This window comes from Nilaparvata lugens, chromosome 6 (assembly GCF_014356525.2).
Source record: "Nilaparvata lugens isolate BPH chromosome 6, ASM1435652v1, whole genome shotgun sequence".
In the NCBI taxonomy this organism is placed as follows: Eukaryota; Metazoa; Arthropoda; class Insecta; order Hemiptera; family Delphacidae; genus Nilaparvata; species Nilaparvata lugens.
This window is the reverse complement of record NC_052509.1, coordinates 8,667,914-8,682,718: the sequence shown is the minus strand read 5'-3', so window position 1 is coordinate 8,682,718 and position 14,805 is coordinate 8,667,914.

Genomic DNA, 14,805 nt, shown 5'->3' with positions numbered 1-14,805 from the left:
ATATGAATAATTACCACAATATCAACTTCTCAACTACACGAAAAGTGAAATCCTTCTTAGTCAGTGCTTGTCGTGCATGGAATGCACTTCCTGTTTCTAGCTGGTTCATCGAGAGCCCAGCGAGCTTCATCCTGACTTTAAAAACATATTTTGGAATGAAACTGTCCGGCCCTAGAACGATCACATGACAACCATCCCTTACCCAACCCATCAATATAAACCTTTAAACCTGTTATAGAATGAATTGTATATATAATATATATGTTATAATATAAACTCATGTTATTTCAATTATCCACTGCATACTGCTGTATATTATACTAAAAGTTCATAACCCTGATCTACTTTCAGCCTACTTCATTTTATTATCAATAATTTGATCTTATCTACCTATATAATTATTTTACTTCATCAATTTTCTGTTTTTTTATCTCTTAAATATTCATATAAATTAAAACTTTTATAATATTTCCATTAATGAATAAATAATTAGTTTAATTAATGCAATTAACGTTTTGGTAGAGAGTTAGTGGGGAGGATATTTTTAATATTCTTCCCGAAGAATGAACATTGATATGTCCAAAGCTCCGCCAATTTATGTAGATGCATAACAATATCATCTATAGTTATTACAAATTGCTTTCACATATCATATACAGTTCAATAATTATTTTCTTAGTCTATATTATGTAAATTCATCTATAATTTTGCTGTATTGTAAGCTATTGTATACAAGTGTATAAGCCATCATATATTGTAATCGACATAAATAAAGTACTCAATATTATGTCAATTCATCTATAATTCGCTGTATTGTAAGCTATTGTATACAAGTGTATAAGCCATCATATATTGTAATCGACATAAATAAAGTACTCAATATTATGTAAATTCATCTATAATTTTGCTGTATTGTAAGCTATTTTATACAAGTGTATAAGCCATTATATATTGTAATCAACATAAATAAAGTACTCAATCAATCAATCAATCAAAAATCAATCAATTAATCAATCTCCTTCCTCCTTCCTCTCGTTTTTCCTATCCTTCTCTATTTTTTCTTATTCTTTTCTCTCCATATCCTCTTCTTCCCCACTCCTCCCTCCTTCTCCTTCTTCTTCTATTCTAAATTTCCACTCCCCACCGCCTCCAGAAGGCCCTCCTCCCAAGTCGGAGGCAAGAGGGAAAAAAGCCATAAAACTGACACCAACACAACACAATAAATAAATAGTCGCTCTCGTTGTTAAAGAAGGACATAACGGAAAGAATGGCAGCATGAGAAGGGGAAGAGAGTGAAAGAGAGAGAGTGAGTTGGGAAAGAGGTTGGCCGAAATAAGTGCCGATTACGAATATAAAAGGAGACGACTCCCGACACCCCCTGGTTACGATTCCAGACGCTGGCAGATATCATTATAATAATAATAGCCGCGAAATTAACGTTAACATGTCCGCCACTTGCCAAACAGTTCCAGCCATCGTTCTGATTCCCATTGTCTTTTCTTTTCATCTGTGCCTCCTTCTTTCCGCTTGCTTATTCGCTAATGCGATTTTGTCTGGTCATAATTTCGCCGGAAAGGGTGCGATAGAGAAGGAGGATATAGGAAATAGTGTGAGTGAGAAAGATAGGAGAGGAAAGAAGTGTTTAAATGAGGGTTCGAATTATGATAAGGAAGGAGGAGGGAGGTTATAGTGTGTGTGAGAAAGAGGAGAATAGTGTTTGAGAGGGTTCAAACCATGTTCCCTATTTAATTAATTGTAAAGTAGGGTGAGGTCAAGTCTGTTCGGGACCTCTATCTACAAGAGCTAGAAATATTGTCGTGGATATTATGTCCTCAGCAGATAATCGAGACAATAAAGGAAATCTATATGTTTTTAATGTGTTTTCATTACTTAAAAATGTTTGAGTTCAAACTCAAAAACATGATATTGTGTTTCAAAGTGTTCAACAACTAACGGATATTGAGCTGTAAAGGTGCGTACAGATTTACGCGCCGCGAACACGAGCAATTCACTTTTAATCAGCTGATGCCAAGCTTTTTATATCTGTATCTTACCGTTTCTGTGAAAATACAGATATAATCAGCTGATTAAAAGTAAATTGCTCATGTTCGCGGCTCGTATATCTGTACGCACCTTAAAGTTATCAGTCCACCAGAGCCTCTGCAAGGAGCTTCTCTGAAATTGAAAAATGTCGAATTTAGAAAAAGAGAAGATTTAGATTCTAACAATATTACTTTTCTCAGCTTTTATTATATAACCAGAAACAAATCAACTAATTATTTTCACTTCGTGATAGAATCCATCATTATTCTTTATTTTATCATTTTATATTTAATTCATATATCTACACATTACCAGTTGAAAGAAACTGATAGTTAGTATTGTTAAATCAATCCAGAATCCTCTTGAAATTGAAAAAGATTGGTCTCTTATTGGAGTATAATGTAATGTGCTGATTATGTAATGAAAACAATAACGGGAACATTCTACTCATATTAAGTCATTGCAGTATAAAATTTTTAAATCATGAAAATTTAATTATCAGTATCAATAAGCAGAATCGAGAGAGCCTTGATTGCTAACAGTAATACTCGATTCTGGTTATAACAAAAATAATACTTGATAATTGAGTTCTGATCAGTCGAGGCTAATGAGTATAGGTTAGGTTAGGTTGTAATAAATGTAATTGAAAGTAAATTGTAATAATAGTAATAAATGTAATATAGAACTATATAATATACTCACTGTTCTAGACTCATTGAAACCTCGGTAAACGTCGAATCTACAAGAGATCAAATTATTACACTCTGATGATTCATCCAATCAAATAAGTCATGGTCTTATTCAACAAATAGCACAATAAGATTGAAGTAACAATCAAATAAGTTTGATTCATCCAACCAAAACTAATAAGGTAGTATAATTATTATTTAACGAAAATCCTAAATAAATGCTGTAAATCACCCCGAAGATCTCTGCTACTGCAGACATTGACAACAGGGTTAACAGCTAGATGGAAAATCGATGAGAACTACTATCCAAAAATTAGTTCCCGGCTGGCAACTAATTTTTGAATAGTAGTTCTCATCGAATTTCCATCTAGCTGTTAACCCTGTTGTCAATGTCTGCAGTAGCAGAGATCTTCGGGGTGATTTACAGCATTTATTTAGGATTTTCGTTGAATAATAATTATATATTAATTAGCATTTGAATAAATGCATTCTCTATTTAATTCCATCTGTAATAAGATAGTCTTTAAAACCAAGCATCAACTCTTATTAGTAAAATATCAATGCGAATTTATTCAAGCAAAATAATTGAAATAAATTATATTGAACATCAAATAAGATTAGGAAAATATCAATGCAAGTAAAGTCAATGAAATTACTGAAAAATGACATATTGAGCATCAAATAAGATCAGGAAATCAATGCAAATTCAGTCAAGAAAATCATCGTTCAAACAGTGATACTGAATGGAAAAAATGCACAAAAGTATCGCCATTGTCTGTCGTCAGTTTTTGTTGATGTCGACTGAAAACTGTGACTTTTCTTTTGTGACTTATTGAGCGCCCGGCTTGTGAAACAGATCTCTACCAGTGTAATTTTGCTGAGCGCCTGAAGCCATGATTGGGACAATGGTGAGGCGGCATTTCATCCCGGAAGTCGTTAGCTGCTACGGGGTTGGTTAACAACGTTGCCAGGACCTCAATCCAGGACTACAGAGTCCTGCAGGATGTAATTATGCGTCTACTATCATTCTAAGGAATAATTGGAACTACTACCCTCAGGCCTGGTGATTTCAAGGATCTGTAACAATATACTCTCTCTCTTACACTTGAGATATGTTACAATGTACTCTCTCTTACTCTTATGATCTGTAGTATTGTACTCTTCCTTGCTCTTAGGATTTGTTACATTGTACCAGAGAAAGCGTCTATACGATTGTCTGATCTATGATTGTACTCTCTCTCTCTTTTTCTCTCTCACTCTTATGATCTGTAATATTGTATTATTTCTCTCCTTCCCTCTATCACTCTCTTTCACACTTGGGATCTGAATTGCACTTCCTCTTACTCTTAGATCTGACACATTGTACAAATCTACTCTTTATTATCATAGCGTGATGATTGCTTTGTAAAGTATCAAAACGTGATGGATCGTCTTAGCTTACAAAGTACTAGGAAAAAGTATGTTTTTGTAGTTAAAATGAGACTTCGTTTCGCTATTCATCGCTATCTTTCATGAATACAAGTCAATCAAACCTCAACTGAAATACCATTTCCAAATCCAATTTCATTTGATTCACAAGCAATTTTATCCTGACGTTTCATTATTATTCAATCCAACTGTCTGAATCCAACCATCTGATTGAATCAAACAAAAACTGATTAGTCATCTTTCCCGAAGACGCAACATCCTTCCAGCTTTTCAAATATCCATTAATCATTTACCGCCTCGTTGTAGAGAAGCAGCTGTCTAACAATTTGAATTATCGCCTCTCGTTTATAACTTGTCTTATTACTCTGAAACCACCCAAATTACCAGCTCGAGTGTTGGGTGCTTCAGCCTACAAAAACTTTTTATTCTTATCATAACATTGTAATGGAAAAGGCGGTGAAAAGCGGGAAAACCCTGCGGGTCTCAGCTATTAGCCCGACTCCCATAACGCCGTAATTTCCTTCACTTGCTTTACACGCAATAAATAATGTTATATTGCCGGTTTAAAGAATGTTGGCGCTGTTAAAAAGCCAAGCTACGCGGCGAATTCAGCGCATTATCCTGAATTATTATGAAGGCCATCACATTACACCTTAATATAGTGGCAACAGTAATACAACCTACTTAAGTTAGGTAGAATCTTCATAAAGTTTCTTGGTGTCTGGCGAAGAATGTTGGCAAGGTTCATTAAAATTTGAATGGGGTTTTTGAGATTATGTTCGTTGGTTATCGGATATGAAACAAATTCAGTTGTTATGAGAGAATGAAATTTGAACTATCGATCATAATAGTTTTTTTGTAGTAATGTATTATCACAGAGAATGGATACCGATTATCAATCATATGATTTCAGATACTGTTTTTTGTTAGATATAGTGATATGCATGATATAACACAAAAACATTGTATAAAAATAGAACGAATTCCTTAAAAAATTACAAATATGCTTCAACATCTATGGTGTCATCTCCAGTGGTCTCAACCCTCATAGGTGTTGGAACATCTCTGTAACATTTTAATAAATTCTCGATATTTTTGACAATATTATAGTGTTTCATTATCAATTCTATGATTATTAATTCCATGGTCTTATTCATCAAGTATCAAAATGTAGTTCCTCAAGATAATTTCAATCGACTGGTTTCCTTGAGAAACAGGTATTTGAGATTGTGTTTGTTTCTGGTGGACATGGAACCCCTGGATCATTGAATATGTTGTGATGAAAGGCGGGTTATTACTTATCCATTGAAATTATGCTACTAGAAATATGAATCAATAATGAGTAAACAATGATTTTTCAGATTCTTCGAGTTTCAAACATCCAATATCATGTACAAAAGAGAGATTTCAACAATGTATTGATACTGTTTTTGGTTGGTTAATAGATTAAATGAGCAGTATTTTCTACAGATTACTTAATTTGATTTTACTTAACACTCCATACGTGTCTGAAACACCTAGGGCCGCTTTCCGAGCTCGAGATTAAGCTAACTCCTAGACTTTAAACAGCTGGAGTCAGAAAATTGCTTTTCCAAAATGGGGCGTAGTCGCAGTCATTGTCATAGTCACGTTTGAATTAAATTTCAAAAAACTAGAAAATTGAACACAAAATAAAATAAAGAGAAAATAGTGTAAAGTTTCAGCTATTTTGAATTATTTAGGAATGTCTAATCTTGTCAAGGAGAAACGTTTCCAAAATTATAGAAATTAGAAAATAAAAACTACAACTACTGTTATAAAAGCTGCGACTACGCCCCGTTTTGGAAAGCCAATTTTCTGACTCCAGCTGTTTAAAGTCTAGAACTTAGCTGAATCCCGAGCTCGGGAACCGGCCCTTGAAGCTCAATGCAGAGCAATCAATTATTCAACATTCATATAGACCGTATAGAAATTACTCTCATTATACTCTATATGTGAATTCTATACTCTCAGCATTCATACCTCACTGCAAGTGCAATAAAACTCAAGAATACTGAAGTAATAAACAATAAAATGTGAAATAATTAATATTTATTGCGAGCATTAATATCTCATAATGTACACCTTACTTCAATTGAAATATTATTCAAGGATACCAAAAGAATAAACAATTTCATTTTGAAAAATTGTGAGCATTCATATCTCATATTGTATACAACTTACTTCAATTGAAATATTATTCAAGTATACTAGTGGAACATTATTCAAGAAAAAACAATAATTGTTTGAATAACAAATATCTGACAAATTTCTTGGAGCTGTAGGCTACAATGTCCTTACTCCGATGCTGTCCAACGCTGTGACCAGCATGTGACGCGACATATTGCTTGCAACATGCTTGTTGCAAGTATTGTCGTACCCTGTAACAAAAGACACAAGTAATCATAAATAACAGGCAACTTGTAACTTTTTATAGCTTAGCAGATTTATCAGCTAGCGCACGAGTATTCAGTGTAGCTCTGTTACAGTGCAAAACCCACGCTGCAAATTTTTATTCAGAATTTGTTGTCTGTGTTCAGTATGTTTTGTTCGTAGCCACTTCTGGAAGCTGGTAATCTATTCTCGAGAATATGTCATGGATTAGTCATGGTAGAAGAATGAGGTCGGATTGAGATATTACAGGAATGTCTTATTTTTAGGGCTACTTTTGAATATAAATGAAAATTTAAATTCAAGTACCCTCATTTAGCCGAAACATGTCGTGACTAAATATATTTTAAAGAGGGTACTCAGATTTCAATTTTTATTCATATTCCAGGAATGCTATGTCCAGGATTGATAATTGTTTTGACTGCTATTTGTTAATTGTTAATAATTACATAATAATTACACAACATTTATTGTTGTGTATTTGAATGTTTTAGAGGATAATTTATTCATTCCATTCTATTTTTATTTTATCATTTATCAATTTCACAAGAAATTATCATGTATATTTATATTTCAGAGGATAATATTGTGATGTATTGTTATGTTTCAGATAATAGAATGGAAACTACCTTTCTTATTGTCTACAGCCCAAATATTTCAGATATATTTCAAATATTTAAATATTTCAAATATTTCAGAGGATAATATTGTGATGTATTGTTATGTTTCAGATATTAAATGAAGTGGAAACTACCTTCATCATTATCTACAGCTCAAATAATAATCTTCAAGAAGATTATGCTGTGATCATAGAAAATTAACGAAAATTAATTTTTGTAGATGACGTTGATACAACTAAACATTGTTTATTCATTTGAATGGATTTTCAAGCACGGAGCCCTTCACGAGCAATGAAAAATTGAAGAGGGGCATCACATTTTGCCTCTAGGTTTCTATAATTATTATAGGTTTTAATAATTATTAAAATTATCACATATTCTAGGTTTTATAATTTGAAAGAATCTTGAGTATCGTTGAACATAGAATACATTTGTATTTCCTTTCCCATACCAGTTTCATGTTATCAAACTTGAGTTTCAATTTCAATTTCTTGATCATTAATTATTTCTTTCTTGTCAATTCTTGTTTTCATAGTCTGATCAATATAAACATTTACCATGATAGAACATTATTGAATTTCTTCTATGATCATATTATTTGTCCAACTATATAAATCTTAACCATTATGCTTGAATGACAAGAATAGAGCGACTGTTTCATGGAATATATGACGGTATCAATTTGAACTGTAATACACTTTTCCAGCCACCAAATCCTATTATATTAAGCGAGAAATTTCTGTATATATCTGGTTATTTTCATATCTGGATATTTTTATATCTGGTTATTTATGTTTTACCGATCTCGAAAACGGCTCTAACGATTTTCACGAAATTTGGAACATGGTAGGTTTATCATATAAAGATTCGATTGCACTAGGTCTCATTCTTTGGAAAACTCTCTAAGGATAATTCATCCATGGAAAAAAGATGATAATTTCGTCGTCTCTCGATAACAGAAGATGCTTGTGCCTGTGTGGGACAGAGACAGAATTATTCCAGCTGTGTAATCATAATCAATCAACAAGAAATTTTATCTAGCTAGACAATTTTTAATCGATTTGATCAACATAATCTGATTTGTTGACATGACATGATAATCCTCCTAGACTAGAGTACTGTATATAATAATTTTCAAAGTTGATCATTATTTAATTTCAAGTGAAATTTTGTTATTCAATTTCGTTTGTATAGTCTATAATCTGAATTATGATTTTTTTGTTTTCAAATGTTTGAACAGAAGTTTTAACCTGAATTCAAGTGTATGGAACATAACCTACTTTCTGGACTATTTATAGTGTATAAATCGAGATTCGGGGAAGAAACAGTTTTGGGCTGTGCCTGTTAGTACTTCCTCAATCATTTTGAAGAATTGTGTTCGGTTTATCAAAAGTCAATTAATAAGTAACGAGCAAAGCTCGGTGCCCCGATGTTATACATGGATATGAATCACGTGAACTGTATAGCATATATTCTATTCTAATACATGAAGAATATAATGTTCACTTCTCATTCTTCTGAAGTATATTAATTATGTATAATTAATAATGTGATAATTATCAATAATGATATTATATTATATTGGACATCCAAGTTTCTATCAAAGTAGCTACCCCACGATACAAACTTTTCTAATTAATTCCATTAATTATTTTTCTTTGCCGTTTTGGGCGTGAGAATATGATACTTTTCTGCAAGTTGTGTAATTCTTGATGATTGAGTGTAAGAGAGGGCCGACTGCGTCCTAACTTCGTTCTCCTGGGCTTGAATTAATCATCATCATCTTCACTTCAGGGATTAGGATTATTGATTTGACCTGTTCCGGTACCCATCTCTTTCTTGGTCTCCCTACATCTCTTTTTCCTGTATCTTAGGTCTATAGTTTTGGACTACAACGGGAATTCTTCCAGGTGGCATTCTATCCAAATGACTGCACCAGTTGCGTCTATTTTGAATAATTCTTTCATGTAGAGGAGCAACCAATAAAACCTGTCTTATATCAGTATTTCTGATTCTATCCACTCTAGTGCAGCCAAATACACTCCTTAGAATGTTCTTAGAAGGCTTGAAATAATGACAATCCAATTCAATAAAGTATTCCTATCAAAAAACATACATCTAGTAACCTAACAACCAGCAAAACTCCAGCTCGTGTGAACACCTCCATTGGATTCCATACATTTCATTACTCAACCAGCAACAAAACGACGGCTGACTTGAAACCCGTTTCGCTCGACCACAAACCAGGTAGATGGCTATGGCAACTCTTCCATTACACTCTTTTCTTCTTCCTCTCCTTCTTCTTCCTTATCTTCTCTTTCTTCTCTACCATATATTGAGGGCGTGGTTTTTGAGGACACGCCCCGAGTTACACGAGCCTTTAGTACCTGCTAACACGTAATGAGTTGACACCCTTCTATGGGATGGCTATAGGTATATTACGTGCAATAGCACAGTGGAAGCTGTTGTTATAGATATAATGCTTCATGTTAAACAGTAGCTATGTTTTGAAATCTTGACTCAACGCCAATGTGAGACAAACGTATGATGGATAAAATAATATGATAAGGGAAGACGAAGAAAAGTAGAAGGAGAAGATGAAGAAAATAAGGAGGGAGGAAGATGGAATGAGTAGGAGAAGAGGAAGAGGAAGAAGAAGAAGTAGAAGAAGAAGAGGAATAGGCAGAAGAAGACAGGAGGATACTCACTAATGTTGGAAGATAAAGACTTAGAAGGAGAAAAAGAAGAAAAGAAAGAGGAGAAGGAGGAGTAAAAGTTTCATGTCATTTTTAAAAGAGAAAGGAGGACTAAGAGAAAAAAATAATGAGAAGGAAAAGGCGGAAAAGAAGGAGGAAGAGGGCGGAAAAGAAGAGGAGGATGAGAAGGAGTTGGTGGTGATGAAGAAGAAGGAGGAGGAGGTGTAAAAGAAGGAGGTGAAGGAGAAGAAGAAGGATGAGGAGAATGAGAAGAAGGGGAGGTTAAGGAGAAGAAGAAGGATGAGGAGAATGAGAAGAAGAGGGAGGTGAAGGAGGTGGTGGAGGAGAAGAAGAAGAAAAAGAAGAAGAAGGAGAAGTGAAAGGAGATGGAGGTGAAGGAGAAGAGGAAGGTTGAGGAGAAAGAGAAGAAGAAGGAGGAGAAAAAGAAGAAGTAAGAGATGAAGTTCATGATGGAGGAGAAGAAGAAAAATAAAAAGGAGAAAAAGAAGAAGGAGGACTGGAAGAGAAGAAGAAGAAGAAACAATGAACACGCCCATTTTATGATTATCGTGTATGTATAACTCATGATGATGGATTATTATCATGATTATTACAATGCGCATTTCAGAGCCCACCCAAAAAAAAAACAGAAACCAACATTCAAACTAGTCATTAACACGCCATCTTTTTACCGCCATTTTGTTTTTTTCGGGGACATTATCGTTTCAAGTCATACATAATTTAACAGCACTAAACCACCAATGATATGACTACGATAGTGTAATGATAACGTTGAACCTTGACTTTTGAAAATAATTTCCTTATTCATACTCAATTACATTTTGCTGTATCAATTGGACATTTTTAATCATTACTTGGAGTTATTATCACTCTTTTCAACTCGAATGAATTTATTGGCATGCCGTATGAGATAATAAATAATTAGTTGCCTCAGATTAATAAATCATTTTCCAATTATTGTTATTCTCTCATGATGAAATTTCTGATTAAATTCTTCAATTTTTCGAATACTGTATGTGATCATTTGTAATTAATTTGAAAGATTACACTATATTTTTATCATCTCACATTCTTCCATATATTATAAGATCATGAGACCATCAAATTTATAATAATTTAATCTTCATCTCGTAATATTAATGTAGACTAATTAAAGTGGTTTCATAAGCGAGAAACTCAAATAAATAATAAATATGAATCAACTCATGAGATAAACAAAAAGTATGCAAAGACGTTTTTCCTTTTTTTTAGTTTAGTTTTTTTCCTTTCCAATCTTCGTATTGTTTATGCTAACCTAATAAATAAATAAATGAATAAATAAATAAAATGAACAAATAAACAAGGACGCATAGACAGTGAACGGCAACGTTGTTCTCATATCTTTCTCAGTCATTACAGCGTGAACCTCCCTATAGCTATAGTGAGTTCCACGTTATAATGGCAGTGTTTGATTAGCAATGGTATTGCTATCCTTGTCTATCATTCAACAAAGCGGATAGCGCTATCTGTTTCCCGCTTTGCACTGTTTCCAGATCGTCTTTTAACAATGTAAAATTGATAATTAACAAAGTATTCCATCTTAATTTTGAAAATTCATCATGGAATTATTGAAAACTATAATTTCTTGCTTCATGAAGAATAATTGATTATTTTGAAGGAGAATGGACAGTTAATATTACAACAATAAACCTGTATCAGCTACCGTCTATAGAAGGCATTGACAAGACAGAGGATCGGCAACGTTGTTCTCCTATCTTTCTCCATTGCCATTATAACGTGGACCTCACGATAGCTGTGTTGTAATAAGATAAAAAGGAAAATAATTGATAACATCAATGAAAAATAATTTATTATTTTCAACGAGAATGAACGGTTATACTGTATTACATCAATAAACCTGTATCAGCTACCGTCTATAGAAGGTATAGACAAGACAGATTATCGGCAACGTTCTTCTCCTATCTTTCTCCATTGCCATTATACATGGACCTCACTATAGTTGTCTTGTGATAAAATAAAAAGGATAATAATTGATAACTTCTATTGTATTTCAGTACCCCTAAAACGAACAGTGAGAATAATTGAAATAGTGAGGTTCTATGGCTAGAAATATTGTTATTATGGACTCAAATAATAGACATTTTTGGACTCAAAATAGTGTGTGAATCATCACTCTAGACTGTGTATTCCAAATTAAGGTTTAGAGCAGTTTTGGGCGAATGCCTTTTGTTTTTACCTGCATTGTATCTATTGTCTATGAATAAATGAATCAATTATTCAAAGTTATTAGTTCAAAGAATGAATAGTTTTCATCTTTCATCATAAATAAAATAGCTATTGAATTCGTTTCTATTTAATGGAGTGTTCAAAGTTTATTTTCAATAAATGGAGATGGATATTGATAGAAGTTCCTGGTCTGATATTGTCCTGGTTTTATACGGATTAAGAAAAGTTCTTGGACTGTAGTCTGTTTCTTTGTCCTTAAGTTGATTGTGAATGATAAATAAATAAATAACTAGGCCGTATTTGAAGTGGTATGAATAGGAAAACTCTGGATAACAACTAGAAAATAGAACTCATATGAGATGAGAGATTCTAATTTCTGTATTGGAAGACTCTCAAATTGAATGAGCGTTTTCCGGAGTAGGTAAACTTACTCACTCATTCTACTCCCTATTCATTGATACTTACTCATTCTACTCATTTTACTTACTCATTCATACAGAGTGACTCTTTAGGTAAAAGGTTCCAGTGTTCGAAGCTACTTCAAATTTTATTATCATGGGTCAGAGTGGATGAGCTTAGAAACAGGCGATCGTAAATTTCGAATTCACTCTTATATCGAAAACTCCTCTCCTACAAGAAGATACATAACCTCTCTGATACCTTCAGATTAAGCCGTTTCTTTCCTCAGATTAATAAATCATTTTCCAATTATTGTTATTCTCTCATGATGAAATTTCTGATTAAATCTTCAATTTCGAATACTGATGTATCATTACTGTATGTATCATACTGTATGTATCATTGAATACTGTGATCATTTGTAATTAATTTGAAAGATTACACTATATTTTATCTACTGACAGATTAAAGTGAATCTGTTACATCTTTATACTGAGTGAATCTGTTACATCTTTATACTGTAAAATTATAAAGTGATTGCAAATTGAATAATTCGGAGGGTACAAGAGAGAGAGAGTGATACACCCATCGTTTCTCTGTCTCTCGCATAAGCTTAAAGATTGAGCAAACTACTTGGGGAAAAAAAACAGATGGCCCAAAAACAATGGCCCCATGCGTTATCTCCTATTCTTGCTTACTTGCACCATATCTACTGCTTTTTCCTCTATTACGAAAGCCATGTGAAAGAGAAATCAGTCGTGAGTTCCTTTTTAATCCGTCATTCGTATACTGCCAGTTAAAGTGAATCCATATTGAAGATAAAAAAATTGAAGATGAAGTTATGATGATGGTTTGTTAGTGAAATGTTGTAAACAAATTTTCAATTCAGATATTTCCTCGAACATTTTGGTTTAGTATCAGTGTAGACTTGATTGAGTGAGGACGCGAGATACGCCCCCTCAGACACAACTGTTACAGCTAAGTGCACATTCCTACCTATCAAGAGATACGCCCCCTCAGACACAACTGTTACAGCTAAGTGCACATTCCTACCTTATCAATTATAGTTCATAGCAATCAAGGTCATGCAGTGTTTTAGCTTTGCAAAATTCAAAAATTAACTCTCCTCTTGATGTCCATTTCATTCAATGAATTTGATTCTATTGCACAAAATATTAAATTTTCAACAGGATTCCAGGCGATGATGTTGATCTAGCGTTAACAAAAACAGAAAATGTACATTTTCCAATTTTATCTGAGATTTTCGAACTGCTTGATATACTAGATACAGGTCATCTACATTATTGTAGTGCAATGATTTCTCAACTATTGTTACAAAGTCCGATGACTTTGGAAATGCTTGTATGACATTGCAGATAAAAAATGTAAAAGATCAACTTAGATCATTGACCTCTCTCTGTTAAGACATCAATAGAGCTGATACCCCAAGTGATATAGGTCTGAGGATTTCTATAGCCATTTTTGGAATGCTTGTTCATACTAATTTACTATAGATATTCTCGGAGAAACACTTAAAACATAACGACTGCGTTTGTACAGCACATAGAAAATTTCAATATAATTTGTGAAATTTTCTTAACGACGGGTGAAAGCAAACCAATTGTATAATTTGCAATCACTTTATAATTTTACAGTAAAAGATGTAACAGATTCACTCAGTATAAAGATGTACGAAGTCACTTTAATTTGACAGTAGAGAATTTTTCCTCAAAGGAAATTATTTTTCCCTCACTGAGAAGGGAAATTATACAGATTCACTCAGTATAAAGATGTAAAATTGGATTCACTTTAATTTGACAGTAAAGAATTTTTCCCTCATCTAGCATTCACTTTAATCTGTCAGTATAGCATTAGATGTAGAATATGGATTCACGTTAATTTGACAGTAGAGAATTTTTCCTCAAAGGGAATTATTTTTCCCTCATTTAGCATTCACTTTAATCTGTCATTAGAAAATTTTTCCCTCAAAAGGAAATTATTTTTCCCTCAGCTAGCATTCACTTTAATTTGACAGTATAGCATTAGGTGTAGAAATATGGATTCACTTTAATTTGACAGTATAAGAGAGGGAATTTTCCTCCAAAACGTAAATTTTTTTTTCCCTCACCTTGGCAGGGGAAGGGGAGAGAGAGAGAGAGAGAGACAGAGATATATCTCTCTCTTTTCAACCCCCTCGTCCTCACTGGGAGAGGGAGATAAGATAAGGAGAGGAGAGGGATGGGAGAGGGAGAAGGAGAGGGAGAAGGAGAGGAG